Raw genomic sequence first — 13111 nt, 5'->3', positions numbered from 1 at the left:
AAGTTTGGTGAATTTTATGAGAATAATGTGTTTGACATGACTGAATTCATGAAAAATGTTCGGTAATACGATCCACTACCATACATGGAAAATATTGCCCCCCCCTTTCCAATAATGAGTATCAGTCTAAAGAAATCAGTGACTAGTACTTAGGCCTTTTAATTAGTTTTTTTTTCTATCATATAGGTCTAGAGGTCTACACGATACAAATGAGCTTCCAAGATAACATTTATTTGGGAAGTTGGGAAAAATAAATGAAAAAACAAAAGTCAAAATCATCTAATGTTAGACTCTACTCCAAAAGGAAATGAAAATTAGAAAAGTAAGTTAGAAAGCACAATACAATATAATGATGAGTTCAATAAAAGTGAGTGTCTGAAGATAATGGCTAACGCTGAAGTAGGAGTTAAAAAGTTCCGATTGTGGAGAGAGTTGATAATTGGCACACCTCATCTCAGCCTGAGTCAGAGGCATGCAGAGCTCTCAACCTCAGCGGCTCATTCTACACACTCAGACACAGCTGCACTTCAAACACACTCAAGGGTTCATTCAAATAATAATTATTCATAATCACGTATTAAATTTTAGTATTTGTTAAATAATAATTTGTATCTCTAAATTGTTCTTCAAAACGGCATTTTGTAACATCGCTAATCGAATGTACGTCATAACGGAGCGGTTCAAAGGTCAGACCTATGGTATAATTTGCTTTGTTGACAAACGGATCGAGGGATCTACACGAGATCGGCCTGGTAAGAAAACTTAAAATGTTCACTTTTTTATTTAATATTATTTTTAACCCATTTTTTGGAACCTTCATACGCACTAGGTGTTTGAAGGTTCAAATCACTCAAGCCAAGAAAATTTGTGGACACCAGGGGCCTGTTGCATAAAACTTTTTACCTGAGAAAACTCTGGTAAAAACTATTAAAAACTAAGGTTAGTCTGATTTCTGCCATTGACTTTAACACAGGGCAAAAACTCCGGTAAAAGTTATCTCAGGTAAAAAGTTTTACGCAACGGGCCCAAGAAGTGGGATCCCAGCACGTGCGATCCACTACATGTAGTTAGAAATCCACTGCCAAACGCGGTTCATGGTGCGAGGTTTGTATACTAATACTACCTCACAATACGTGTGAGCGGGTTCAAATATCAATAAAATTCACCCGTACAAACCAATTTCACTAGGGAAATCCATCCAGGTATTAGACCAAAAGTTTCGGTCTCTGTTATGTTGGTTGTTCCGCTGAACTCCGTTGGCTTCACTCACCAAATACAGAGACCAAGTTCTAGCGTGATCTGTACAGGGGAACATATGTTTATGTATTAAGTTCGGATAAAACAGAGAAGTGAAGTTGCGCGACAGCCAAAGTAAGTCACTGTTTTTTCCCCTTTTAAGTTTATTTTTCCCCGTTTTGGTGCATTTCAGGCCAAAACGGAATAATAAGCTTTATTTTGGTACAGTTCTTTTTATATATTTTATGAAATAAAGACAAAAATCAATGAGCCCCTTGGGGGATTTTGCATTGTAACTCACCTAGTGGCGGCAGCACGCTAGCGAGCCGTCTGTGTACGAGGAGAAATTAAAAAAAAAAAAATTAATGTTTAAAAACTCCTCGAACAACATTTTTGTAGGACAAGTTGTCAGATATGACATCTTTCCTTGATTCGGATTGGCTGAGGGCCACTGTTACTATGGTAACTGTCGGATAAAACGGGACTTGTCGGATAAAACGTCTGACAAGTCCTTTCATGAAACACTCCCCAGGTGTCTACTAGGTCTCGATTCGATTCTGCGTCTATCAGTGTCAGCAAGGCTCCATGACGAAGAAGTCATGGAGCCTTGCTGACACTGATAGACGCAGAATCAAATTTTTACTACGACCGCCCGGGGCGATTGTTTACACAAGCTCCTTCGGCCATTGATCGTCACCGATCGATCACTGGCCCTCTTTCGACCAAAGACGGTCATGTTTTAGCCCCGATTGCCAATAGGGAAAGTCCCTACATTACCTAGAATGCAATGCGCAATTCATATCCGGTTTGTCAGTACATTATTTTAGGCTGTCTATAATATGCGATTGTCGTCTGACCATCAAAAAAATCCTGTTAAATTTCATCAATCCTGTGGAATTTTATGCCCAAATGAAAATCAACTTCTGACCGAAGGTAAGCGCTACTATCGACATCAATACTGTCCGAAAAAGATGCATTTAAACGTTTTTCCGCACATTTCTCCGTCAAATTTCAACTGCTTTTTTGCCGTAGATATACGGATCTGCAAGGTGATGTCAATGCATTTCATGTGCGGTTGTTTGCGATGTACGTAAAAAATATGTTTATGCACGCCTGTTTTCTTGTTTCTGCTATCATTTTCATAGCGCTAAAGTTCGCTGCTGTGCGTTGCTTTTGATAAAGTGAACGAACAACATCGCAATGCCAATGGGTAGGAGCAGCGTACAACAATTGATTTCCGCTGTCCATCAGTGAGAGCGTGTTTTACGACCGGCTTGAGCCTTGATGGACGTCAGCTGCCAGCGCTCTGTTAATATTAGACAGGAATAACCGTCGTTTCTGGGGATTTATTCAACAATTTCTGACATTTTACTGTAATCCCCATTTACCGACGGTAGGGTGTACGTGTGGGCTCGCATGTGTTCTCATTCCCTCCCTTTTGTCAATTCACAGTCCAAAGTTTGATGTAATTTTACACATCGAATTTACAATCTAAGGATGTATAAACAACAAACTTTTAAAACTTGATATTTCAATGTTTAAATACTTTAAACGATATAGATGAAAAAGGCATGAAAAATATACTTTACCGATGTTTAATTGGGTTGAACACGATAAAAATGGTCAAAATGGCAGCCAAACTATAAAATATTTACAAACGAACGTCAACAATCACGAATGTGATATCGATATTGCTTTCGATATTATACGATCTGCTCCATATGCGAACGAAACCGAAGATAAACGATACTAGTTATACTAGTACTAGTACTAGTTATAATCGCGATATATCGATTCGAGACATTAAGTTAATAACGATAATGACGTCATTCAAGATGGCAACTTGCAAGAACAAGTGGAATGCCTCTGGCCGTCTCACCTGCATCACGCGATTCAATATAGCAGCAGTGCTGATTTTGAAAACTACTATAACTCGCACAAGATGTTCAGTGATACTTGGTTACTCTTATTTCCACGTTTTATGAACTAGACCAATACACTTATAGAGATATGATGGCACTTCAACAAATACCCCCAACGTGGCCAAAGTTCTTTGACCTTACATGACCTTTGACCTTGATCATGTGACCTGAAACTCGCACAGGATTTTCAGTGATACTTGATTACTATTATGTCCAAGTTTTATGAACTAGACCAACACACTTTCAAATTTATGGCTGTAATTCAACAAATACCCCAATTTGGCCAAAGTTCATTGACCCTAAATGACCTTTGACCTTGATCATGTGACCTGAAACTTGCACAGGATGTTCAGTAATACTTGATTACTATTATGTCCAAGTTTCATGAATCAGATCCATATATTTTCTAAGTTATGATGACATTTCAAAAACTTAACCTTAGGTTAAGATTTTGATGTTGATTCCCCCAACATGGTCTAAGTTCATTGACCCTAAATGACCTTTGACCTTGGTCATGTGACATGAAACTCAGGCAGGATGTTCAGTAATACTTGATTAACCTTATGGCCAAGTTTCATGAACTAGGTCCATATACTTTTTAAGTTATGCTGTCATTTCAAAAACTTAACCTCAGGTTAAGATTTGGTGTTGACGCCGCCGCCGCCGTCGCCGTCGGAAAAGCGGCGCCTATAGTCTCACTCTGCTATGCAGGTGAGACAAAAACGGTATTTTATAGATGGCAAATATAGCGATCTTCAACGCTTATATATAAGCGTCGAAATTTGTAGCCATCTCCTTGTATTAGTCTATAATATACGACGTGTCAAATTGTAGCGAACTAGTTCGCTATTTCCAGATCTCCTCTATATATATATATACGAGGGGGAATTGTAGCGAACTAGTTCGCTATTTTCCAGATCTCCTCTATATATATATATACGAGGGGGAATTGTAGCGAACTAGTTCGCTATTTTCTAGATCTCCTCTATATACAAACGACGGGAAATTGTAGCGAACTAGTTCGCTATTTTTCGGATCTCCTCGATATATACACGAGGGGGAATTGTAGCGAACTAGTTCGCTATTTTCCAGATCTCCTCTAGATACATACTACGGGATTTGTAGCGAACTAGTTCGCTATTTTTCGGATTTCCTCTATATATATATACGACGGGAAATTGTAGCGAACTAGTTCGCTATTTTTCGGATCTCTTCTTTTGTAGCGAACTAGTTCGCTATTTTTCGGATCTCCTCTATATACGACAGAAAATTGTAGCGAACTAGTTCGCTATTTTTCGGATCTCCTCGATATATATACACGAGGGGGAATTGTAGCGAACTAGTTCGCTATTTTCCAGATCTCCTCTAGATACATACTAGTACGGGATTTGTTCGCTATTTTTCGGATTTCCTCTATATATATATACGACGGGAAATCATAGCGAACTAGTTCGCTATTTTCCAGATCTCCTCTTTATATATATACGACGGGAAATTATAGCGAACTAGTTCGCTATTTTTCGGATCTCTTCTTTTGTAGCGAACTAGTTTGCTATTTTTTGGATCTCCTCTTTATATATACGACGGAAAATTGTAGCGAACTAGTTTGCTATTTTTCGGATCTCCTCGATATATATACACGAGGGGGAATTGTAGCGAACTAGTTCGCTATTTTCCAGATCTCCTCTAGATACATACTAGTACGGGATTTGTTCGCTATTTTTCGGATTTCCTCTATATATATATACGACGGGAAATCATAGCGAACTAGTTCGCTATTTTCCAGATCTCCTCTTTATATATATACGACGGGAAATTATAGCGAACTAGTTCGCTATTTTTCGGATCTCTTCTTTTGTAGCGAACTAGTTCGCTATTTTTTGGATCTCCTCTTTATATATACGACGGAAAATTGTAGCGAACTAGTTTGCTATTTTTCGGATCTCCTCTATAAAATGTTATACACGAGGAGGAATTAGTGAACTAGTTCGCTATTTTTCTAATCTTTATATATACAAGAGACGGAATTGTAGCGAACTAGTTCGCTACAATTCCCCCTCGTGTATATAATTTTATAGAGGAGATCCGAAAAGTAGCGAACTAGTTAGCTACAAATCCCGTCGTATGGATATAGAGGAGATCTGGAAAATAGCGAACTGGTTCGCTACAATTCCCCCTCGTATATATATATAGAGGAGATCTGGAAAATAGCGAACTAGTCTGCTACAATTTGACAATATGGCATCAATATATACAGCCAAAACCTGCAGATTTTCACTTTGAAGCCTTCACAATAATGTAAGCTTTGGAAAAAATGACAACTAGTTCGCTACAATTTCCCCCTCGTGTATATGAAGAGATCAGAAAAATTGCCAACTAGTTCGCTACAGTTTGCCATGTTTATATTTTAGAGAGGAGATGAGAAATGGCGAACTAGTTTGCAACAATTTCCTGTCGTATACATGTAGAGGAGATCCGAAAAATAGCGAACTAGTTTGCTACAATTCCTCCCTGGTGTATATATAGAGGAGATCCAAAAAAATAGCGAACTAGTTCGCTACAATGCCCCCTCGTATATAGTTCGCTACAAATCCCGTCGTATGTATATAGAGGAGATCTGGAAAAATAAAAAATAGCGAACTAGTTCGCTACAATTCCCCCTCGTGTACATATCGAGGAGATCCGAAAAATAGCGAACTAGTTCGCTACAAATCCCGTAGTATGTATATAGAGGAGATCTGGAAAATAGCGAACTATAGTTCGCTACAATTCCCCTCGTGTATATATCGAGGAGATCCGAAAAATAGCGAACTAGTTCGCTACAATTTCCCGTCGTTTGTTTATAGAGGAGATCTGGAAAATAGCGAACTAGTTCGCTACAATTCCCCTCGTGTATATATCGAGGAGATCCGAAAAATAGCGAACTAGTTCGCTACAATTTCCCGTCGTTTGTATATAGAGGAGATCTGGAAAATAGCGAACTAGTTCGCTACAATTTCCCCTCGTATATATATATATAGAGGAGATCTGGAAATGGCGAACTAGTTCGCTACAATTTGACACGTCGTATATTATAGACTAATACAAGGAGATGGCTACAAATTTCGACGCTTATATATAAGCGTTGAAGATCGCTATATTTGCCATCTTATTATTTCCCGACAAAAACCGTCAGGTCAGGTGAAAATGTCTTAGATGACAGATTTCTCAATCATCCAGAGGATTTTTTTCAATAACTCCGGCCCAAGGTATGCAATTACTTAAGTTATTTATATTTCCTTGATAATGGAAACCATGAAACTTTCAATTTTGCTTAAAAAACAGTTTTAAATCGCGATCTATAAAACGCTAGTTCACTATACGTTGGCTGTAGGTACAGGGCCCCATCCCCTTCAGTCTATGTATGGTGAGTGGAGCCAACGTAGTTCAGCGGAACAACCAAAATACAGAGACTGAAGCTTTTGGTCTATGTTAATATAAAATGATTAGCGGTGACGGTCTTAGGCCCAAAGGAGGGGATTTGTTGAATTCGTAATTCGTAATATTCGTAATGCTATGAGTGTGAGTGTTCAATCAGATCAGTTTCGAGATCCGCGCCCGCCCCCCGACAGCGCAATGAAGAATGCCTCCCGGGAAGTTTCGGGAAGAATCATCCGCGATACTCGTGGTGCTGGTGTGGTGGGTTCCGGTGCTCAAAAGGGTCACACTTCGTTTATCATATCTCTGACGTACCTGCACTTATCCCTCTAATAATAAATCATACAATGACATCGCTCTTAAAATATATATACATGCAACATAGTTTCACAGTCACACTTACCAGTTTTCGTCAAAATTTAAATTAAAGTAGAAAATACAAGAGATGCTCACATTTTTTTTGCGGTACGAATCTGGAAAGCAGACTGCATAATTTGTCGCAGATGGCGCCAGACCAATTAGGAGGCACAGAGATACAATCTTACGTATAAGCTCCCGAAGGGAGCTAGAGAGGTAACTCTTTCCGCGCGTTTTTATTTCCCATAGGTTTTGTACATAACAAACATGGCTGCCGGCGGACAATTTGAAGGTTGATTTTGGAGGGTCAATGTTTTATTCATGAGAATGACGTCAAAATACGCATAATGCACTTGTATGATTGGATAAAACGCTAATGTTTTATTCATGTACTCATGCATTAAACATTTTTTCCGTCCCACAATTCCCTACGATATCTGTGCGGAGTGTCGTTCTTTTGGACTCTGCGAATTTCAAGTTTCTGAAACGAAATAGCTAGACTAATTATCTGTTTATAGAATTGATGTTCGAAATCATGGTATCTGAGTGAACTTCATTGGAGCAGAAAATCTTGGAGGGAACATCAATACTATTCTAATGACATTCCATAGGAATAAAAGTAAGTTACGCTCATTTTCATGTTATGATCTCACTTGCAAATTGTAATATGTTTGCCGGGGTTCGGGGCTCATCCTGTATTACCGTACGTAATATGTAAACCTCAATTTCAATATTTCTTTTGCCTGACTTCCAAATAAGTGTGATCATTGAGTTTCTCAAAAATACTATATCTAGGGGTCTATAGTTTGTCGTAGATCTAGACATTCATCGGAATGTTTCATGTAGGTCCAAAATAAAAAAGGTGTATTTCAGTTTCATTGTGATTAGACAATTATCAGGGGTAGATGTGGACTTGTTTCCGACCTCCTGTTTTTAGTAACGACAAACTGTCGATTTTAGGCCTATTCACATTTAGGTCAATGTAGGGATATGGTCAGAGCGGGATCCGGCCTTTGATATCGCCGGTGCTAGCCGGCTAGCGAGATTGTCGATGTAGTCATGGGGTATGAAAATAGCGGGGACGGACTAGGCCCAAACTTCAAGCTTGAAAGTTGAAGTTTAGGCCTAGTCCGTCCCCGCTATTTCATCTTCATATGAATAAGTATTCTCAGAATTTTCTTTTATTCAGGAACGTTTTACTTCAGAATAATCAGTGTTGAAATACGATTGACTTGGCATTAGTCAGTGTCTGTTAGTGTTACTTAGTCTTAGTTAGATTTGAATGAAATGGCGTAGCCTACCCTTGTCCTTGACCTAAATCAAGTCTATTTGAACAGGATACCCTGGGCCTGGCCTGGGGTGGTAATTTGAAAACGTTCTAAGTTTTTACTTCATTCAAATGTGATGTGATTCTTAAGTTATACAGGCCCAGCATAGACCAGATTCAGCTATATACAGCTGTAGAAATATGTGGTTGGAATCATTGTACTTTTATAATCAGAGTGAGGTAGGCCTATGCCTCTATGTGATAGAGAATGAAGTTTCGGGTCCAGATAACTTTTTTGTTCTAGTTTGGAATATTCATACATAGACCTGGGATATGGGCAGCTAGAAATTTCAAAAATATTGTTTAAGAAGAGTAATTTATTTATCTCTAAAACTCTCAAATTTAAATTGTCAATTGCAGATCCAATGGGACCAAGTTCTTAGCAGTTCACACCTAGTCAGAAGTACAAAATTGAGAACCATGCCGATCAGCAAGTGTTAGTTACAATCTAATGAGGAACAGGATATCTGAATGGAAAAATTGCAAGGTATGCTTACTGTTTTGATAATATACAGGCTGTATCTAAGCTCATCACCCCCCCCCCAAAAAAAAAAAAAAAAAAAAAAAAAATTCCCCCTTTTTTGGGAGGGGGTGGGCTATGGCCAATTGTGCTGAAACATGATGCGATATCATGTAATGTTAAAGTTCCATTGTGAGTTAATATTTGTTTGAATTCAGGTTTACCAGTATTTCCATTTTTAACACTGCATACTAATTATCCATATCTCTAGTTTATACATGTACATGCATTTGCATAAAAAACCAAGATATTAACAGTTATCACAAAATTCTGATAAATATTTGAATTAATTTGCACTCTTTATTTTCAAAACATACTGTAGATAGTTATATTGCTATATGAATTTATCTGGATTGTTTTATCACTGAAGAGTATAAAATAGAGTTTACATCTTTTTTTATAATAAACTGGACTAGATGAGTAAGAATAATTTACAGCTTATTTTGTTCTTTTCTCTCTTTTACCATGCAGGTTTCCCACTTCCCAAGCTGTTCAAGTACTGGTATCACAACATAAGTGCCAAGAAGAGATATGAAGGCCAAGTTACTAAAAAGTAGTTACTTTATTGCAATAACACATTAAAAATGAATTAATTTGAAATAAATATATTAATAAAGCATTGAATGTTAATTGAACTACACATCTGTAGAAAAGAGTGCGGTACAAGTTCAGGTTCATCACAGGGGCCTTGGAACGGTTTTCAAAGTGGGGGCTGACCATGCAAAAAATCACAATCGTACATAATTTTTACGTTTTTGTACATGGTTTTGGAAAAAAGTCGGGGCTGAAGCCCGCCTTCCACCACCCCCCCCCCCCCCCCCCCACTTCCGCGGCCCCTGCGTCACCGGGCAATGACATTGAAGTATACAAGTTTTGGTACAAAATTTCACACAAAATACAAGAAAGAAATATTTTTCCAACGGGCAAATGTATCACCTTTTATTGATATTTTGTACTTCTACTAGTTCTTAGTAGTTTTTATGAAAATACATATTATTTTCCAGTTTAAAGGCCTATTCAATATTAGGATAGGTCTTCTTTTAGTGACATACTTAGGGTTGTAAGACAAAAAATATTGTATTTTGAAATAAAAATCATGCATAGCTAAATGATAATAAAGGTGATCAGAAGATTAAGAAATAATGTTAGTATCACTCCTGGACCTTATTTCATAAACAAGTTATTACTATTGCAGTCTTGTCATTATGACAATTATGGTAAACGGGCTGAGCAAGAAATTAAGGTTTTTATGTTACCTAAAACAGGCTGGGGGCAAAGTTACCATGATTACAAGTCTTCAGTGGAGTAACTATGGGGGGCACGAGCCCCCCCCCCCCCCCGATCAGCTGACCAAAAAAAACCGAGGAAAAGGAGAGGTAGAGAAACGTAGTGGGAAAGAAGAAATTATTGTTCATTATAATGTTATATTATATTATAATTATGTTATGTTATATTACATAAGAAACATTTTTTCATAACTTTATGAAACATAATTTGCTCATGGCCTATGTCTTCATTGTTCCTGGTGCGCGCACTGTCTGTTTAACAAGATATATAATCCTGTTGTACTAAAACCTCCCGTTTTCAAGTCAATATGTACCAAATATATTTCATCGCACTTCGAGTTATTGTTTTATGTAAAATAGTATGCTTCTTTTTCATGTCTACTTAAAGTGATTGCCCCATTTTAAGGTCTTAATATAAGATATTTCCTGTCCGTACTTACGTTCGCATTAGTGGATTGGTGAGATATGTCTTGGACAGTTCTTAAAATGTCCCCTTTTCTGATCTGAATATCAAACATTTTCAGATCGCGCTTCACGCTCGCATCATTTGGTTAGTGAAATACGTATGATCTTCGTGAATTTCTACAAACAAGCCTTAAAATGCCTCTCTTCAGGTCTGAATTTCCTAAATTTTCAGCTCGCACTTTGCGCACGCAATATCTAATTAGTGAGATGCGTATGTTAATAATCATGATTAAAATGACTGCAAGTGCTTCATGTGTTTAGATGTAATTCTAACAAAATCAGCAAGCGCTTAATTGGCACTCGCATTAGATGACTATATATGGTGAAATATGTATACTCTTAATGGATTCCTAAAATATAGTCCTTAAAATCTCCCTGTTTGGGCTCAATATATACAAAAATTTCAGATCGCGCTTCGCGCTCGCATTGTTTAGCGAGACAGATACGTATCATGATTAAAAAATTGATTAGAATGTCCCTTTTTAGGTCTGAATATCATTATTTGACCAGTGAGATACATATCTGTTTAATGGCACTGTCTTTAAAAATGTCTCTATTAGGTCAATATACCTGGCAACTGAGCACGCTTCGCGTGCTCACTAAGGGACTCAAAATTTTTGCTGGTGCCCCCCAATTCCGTGACCCACGGTACGCCACTGCAAGTCTTCATAAATTATGTAGGGTTATTAAGTTGCATTTATTGTTATCTTCATTAAAAAAAAATGTGAAATGGGTTACCACTGCAAGAATATATAAATAGACTATATTTCAAAAATAGATTGAATTCTAACCACAGTGACAGTAGACAAATCAAATTTTGTTAATGATTCGCAAATGTATTGATTGGGGAAGGCACTCTTTAGGTAGAGTCTGGCATTGTGTCCCCCCCCCCCTTATGAGGAGTGCTCTCACATCAGTAGATTATTTCTTGTCAGCAAATTTGAAAGGAATTTACCAATTTTTTTGAGTGACAAACTTTTGTGGAAAAAAATAAACGAATATCAAAGATTTTTATGCTCTTTTATGGAATATTAACTATAGGCTCATCGAGATCCTTTGAATGAAATTTTAACAAACATTGTACAATGTAGAAAAATGTACTTAATCCTATTTTTGTACATTTATATACCCACCCCATACTACCCCTACCCAGTAACAGCCATTTTTAGCTATGCATTGCCTTCATTTTTTAAAATACAATTTAATTCTTGGTAGACGCTAATTATTATTTTTATGTTAATGTCAATGTTTTAGAAAATGGATTCCTTAATAAACATGTTAACTTTGATTGAATTTTTTGATCTTGGTAATTTTCATTTATCAATTAAGTGTGATGATATATTGCTTCTGAGCTGTTATACACAAATGGCACAAGATGTTGCACTGTACTGAAATGTGATGATGCCACTGTTACATGAGATCAAACAGCAGTCAATTAAGATATTATTCAAGAAAAATAAGGATAAGAGTGGGAAAGAAAGTAAAATGACAGGAGAATTATTTGCTTGTATGCATATCGTTATGTCAGTTTCTGAGAGAGAGAGAGACAGACAGAAAGAGAGAGAGATGGGGGGGGGGGTGAAAGTTCAGTTTGTTTTGAAAGAAGCAATTATAAGACCTTACTGTTCATAACGGGGGGGGGGGGGCTAATTATTTCTCCAAATTTTTGAAACCTACATATTAAATGTATTTTTTCTTTCCATATGAAAATTACACCAGATTCATTTTCAGTTGAAAATAAAAAAAGAAATAGCCTATGATCGGTTTGCTCTCTTGCCTATTTAATTTTGAGAACCCACTCCCCCCTAAAATATGGTATATACCTAGGTCATGATTATTGATGTTTGACATAGAAGTCGCCATTTAAAATTAAGTGCTCCGAGGACTACTATTCATAATAGGACTTATATTGGAGACTACAATTATGGAAAAGAATTTTGATTTGTTATTATCTTTGTTTATATTATGAAAAAAGGTTCATTTCGTTTTCTGCAATAAAAAGAAAAAAGGGCTCCAGAAACCTAAAGAGATGTCATCTTATATGGCAACATTTTCTTTGGGAACTCCTCTGTAATATTTTTAAGCAAAGATCCTGGCCATTTGCAGCTAAAACAAAAGCAAAGATGCAGTAATAATCGTAACAAGCAATAACATATAGATCATTAAAATAGATGAATAATAAAACTCTGAGGAGGAAAAAAACGAATGATCTGACATGATGTAATCACTGACAGACACCAACGATATTAATCGTAACAAGCAATAACAAATAGATCATTAAAATAGATGAATAATAGGTCGCGCATTATGCTAATTAGTGACAAAATACTAATTTACATATTTTTACGCTATGCGCGAAGGACGTTCCGTGACCACGCCTTCATTTCGCTGGTGTACCAAAACAGTGGCGGTGTCCATAGGCTTGTATACGAAAAATGGGAGCAGTGTGCACTTTTGACCCTCCAAAATTTTCTTCAATTCTGACCGGATGCAGAAGCGGAGTTTCACCCCCCTGTTAGGAGGAAAGCATGAAATCAAGAAATAAAACTTGAGTGAATGAATGAAAGTACATTTATTTCCA

The 13111-nt window shown here is 37.2% G+C and overlaps 1 long non-coding RNA gene across 1 annotated transcript; it reads left to right on the top strand.

Moving 5' to 3' along the window:
- Positions 1-6999: 6999 nt before the first annotated feature.
- LOC135154436 (uncharacterized) lies at positions 7000-9556 on the top strand. Its single transcript, XR_010293828.1, has 3 exons — positions 7000-7551; positions 8620-8746; positions 9251-9556. It is a non-coding gene; the product is annotated as an uncharacterized LOC135154436 (long non-coding RNA).
- Positions 9557-13111: the final 3555 nt, after the last annotated feature.

The sequence above is a fragment of the Lytechinus pictus genome, chromosome 6, assembly GCF_037042905.1.
Source record: "Lytechinus pictus isolate F3 Inbred chromosome 6, Lp3.0, whole genome shotgun sequence".
Lineage (NCBI taxonomy): Eukaryota > Metazoa > Echinodermata > Echinoidea > Temnopleuroida > Toxopneustidae > Lytechinus > Lytechinus pictus.
Note: the sequence above shows the minus strand (reverse complement) of the source record. Positions and strands in the feature narration are given on the sequence as shown.